A 3,306-nucleotide genomic window follows, 5' to 3' on the forward strand; every position below is an offset into this window, starting at 1 on the left:
AATTACAGGAACAAAATGTGGACTTTTCACTCTAACCATGTTTTCTGAGGCCAGACAATTTATTATTAGGTTTGCTTCCCAGTGGGCTAGAGTTGAAAAAGATGCCTCCATGTATGGATTCAGTTTATAAGCTTTTAAAGGAATACAGTCTTATATCGAACAGCAATTATACAAAGAAAAATGCAGAGAGAAACAAGGCATTAATCCTTCCACTCATCAAACATTGATAATAGGTCTAAATATTTGCATTCTTGTCAAAGGTTTTTGCCCTTTATGTCTGGTTATTTGTATATCACTTTTGTCTGCTGGCTGACCTGAAGTCTTTTGAAGGCAGGGTCATATCTTACTCATCTTCAAATCTTTGTCCCAATATAGTACCTAACGTATAGGACATGTTCAATAAATGTTTGATGATGAAATTTCTCTTTTGTGAGCTGCATATGAAGGCATTTTCCGTTAAGTTTTTCATGGGCTTATATAAACATCTATGCAATAAATTCCTCTTAGAGTTTAAGGCTCAGGAAAAAAATAAACTCCTGCAATGTTCTCTTTCTCTCTTTACACAATCATAACAGCAACACATTAGGTTTCCCTGGTTTACCTGAATTCTAGAAAGCTCAAAACAAGTTTTAAGCTCACTTAGTCATTTTCCTTAGCCTAATCTTTCTGATACAACACTTTGCCTCCTTACTTTCTCTTTTACCTGGCTCCTTGTCTTTTATCCTTATTTTACATAAACTTTATTTTAAGCTACCTCAGATTCCTGTTGGAAGAAAATAGGAAGCAGATAGAGAATTGAAAAATAATAAACGAATACAGAACTAAGAAAGGAAGTTAGCATAATTCTTCCCAATGGTTTCTTATATGCGTTGCAGAAATCACTCTCGAAATGACATTGGGCTACGTCCATGGTCGTTTAATGTGTTCCAATAACAACGAGCTACATGATATCAAGGAAAGACTACAGGACTGGGAGACCAGCATCTCAGGTTAAAGTTCAACCTCTGCCCCTCAATAGCTGTGTGACCTTGAACAAGACACTTAAATTCCTGAGCATCTGTTCTTTCAATAGACACTTACTGAGTCCTTATTATGTGACAGGGACAGTGTCAAGGCCATAAGATGAGACCCCTGCAATCGAGTAAGTGCACAGCCTAGTGACAGAGACAGAGGCGCAAGCAGATGATTTCAGTCAAGGGTGATCATTGCTACACTACATATGGTACAGAAGAAGTGTAGCTTTGCGCAGTGGCAGTATCGTAGCCAATGAGGTTTATCTGAGGCGCGATTATTGCTAATAGAAGAAGTGCAGAAGGGAGACATTTCAATCAGAATGGAGGATTCCAGAGGATTTGAAGAACGCGGTGATGGCGTCAATTTTTAAAGTTGGTTGGGAATTAGCTAGATGAAAACTCGGGGGGGGGGGCGGGGGGGAGGCTGTTCCAGGACTCGGGAAGAGCACGTGTGAATCACAAAGGCATGAAACAGCATGACAACAGTGGGCAAGTGCAGATCTCTGGAAGATAACATAATGTGTGTCCTGTCTGCCTCCCACGGTGGTTTCAAGGATCAGTTGAGTGGATGTATACACTGGAAGTGCTTTGGAAACTGTAAAGCGCCATATACATGTTCCAATGTAAAAGATTCTTATTAGACACTCATTTTTTTTCCTCCCTCCAAATTGGAAACATTTGCTGAAGTAAACATTGCTGATGCATTAGCTGTCAGGATGGCGTATTATATTTGGAAAACATTTGCCAATGCCTGTTCAGTTCTTAAATTCCCAGTTACATGTGTTTTTTGTTTGAGAAAATACATCAAGTAGTAATGGATTCGCTGTTAATTGTGCAACACTGAAGCTTCAAGTTCTAAGTAATCTCTCTTCCATGTTGACTTTTCTTCCAAGGTGACTATGGAGTTTGCAGTCATTTATTTATTAATGGAAACTGATAAATGGACACCATTACCACCCTGTAGTGATCAAATTTTGTCATCAGAGGAAATTCAGGATTCCTTATATGGACAAGTGTGCCCATGAAAACAAATTCCTTCTGGGAGGAGGAGGAAAGGAAGTAGGGTTGCCTCCGCTTAGAACAGCTTCCCAAAGAGGTCCGGTGAAGCTCAGATCCAAATACTCGTCTCCCTATTCAATATTCCAACGATCAAATCCTTCGTTCTCAGGGACATTTTTCCATGGTTAGAGAAATCGACCAAAAACATTTGGGGTAGGAAAATTAGGATGGATAACTCATGCTCAAAATTCTTGACATTCATACACTATCAGTCATTGGAGTGTTTGAATCACTGCATTCAAAAGTGTATTGCTTTTTTCCTTTCTTCCCATAAGGATTTCCTATAAGAGGACGATCTGAAGAAAAAAGGAGAAGAGGACTTCTTTTTCTCTTTTCATGTTGCCAACAGGTTGTCTGGGCTCTACCTTTTCATACCTAAACTCTCAGTAAATAATCGTATCCTGCTACCTCTCCTCCTTGCAAGAGGAGAAATGTTTCAAGTCTCAGAAGGTCTGTGTTAGTGGTGAAATCTTACATTGAGTCACGATTAATTAAGATGCTCATTAGCCATCCTGGTCATCTGGATCCAACACATGACACTGATGAGCTAAGCAATACGTTCATTTATTTTGTTGTGTGTAGAGGAAAACCAAATCACAGCCCACCAAAGCCATACAGGACCCGAAAGGTTATTCTGAATGATAGCTCACTTGATGGATGAGGAAACCTGAGGAAAGTCAACTCACTGGTTCAAGGTCAGGCAGTGAATAAATGGCACAGTTGGGATTAGAAACTGACACTCTTGCCCACCAGGGCAGTACCTCTGGACACGAGGTCAACATCCAGAGAGAAGACCTGGGAATTGGAGTTCCTTGCAGTTGTGACTGAGTGGCTTCGGGCAAGGGGTCCACACACTGCCACACCAGTCCCATCATTTGAAGGGGCTGTCAAGTCCCTTCTTCCAAGGAATAGCTGGAGAGCAGCAGGACTCCAAAAGCTTCTTGGCAGAGACACTAGCCCATGACTTCTTGAAGCAGGCAGCTTCGGGAGTGGCCCTGGAGCAGGGCCAGAGCTCCCAGTAGGAGCAACACACCCCGCTGTGCCTTGACAAGAGCGGTGGCTGAAACCTGGACGAACTGACTGGCTCTGGAGGCAAGCTGGGGAAAATGATGTGTTGTAGAATTCCTGTTAGTCCAGTCAGCTCCCATTCTCTTGTGAAACCGGATTTGTAGGCACATGCACAGGCCAATGAGTCAGCCCTTAAAAAGTCATTCATAATTTATGTATAAACAAG

The 3,306-nt window shown here is 41.5% G+C and overlaps 1 pseudogene; it reads left to right on the forward strand.

Moving 5' to 3' along the window:
* Positions 1-1,237: 1,237 nt before the first annotated feature.
* Positions 1,238-1,306, forward strand: LOC114213603 (U4 spliceosomal RNA; annotated as a pseudogene).
* Positions 1,307-3,306: the final 2,000 nt, after the last annotated feature.

The sequence above is a fragment of the Eumetopias jubatus genome, unplaced genomic scaffold (assembly GCF_037043125.1).
Source record: "Eumetopias jubatus isolate StellerSeaLion01/CBP00866 unplaced genomic scaffold, mEumJub1_p1.0 scaffold_15, whole genome shotgun sequence".
Lineage (NCBI taxonomy): Eukaryota > Metazoa > Chordata > Mammalia > Carnivora > Otariidae > Eumetopias > Eumetopias jubatus.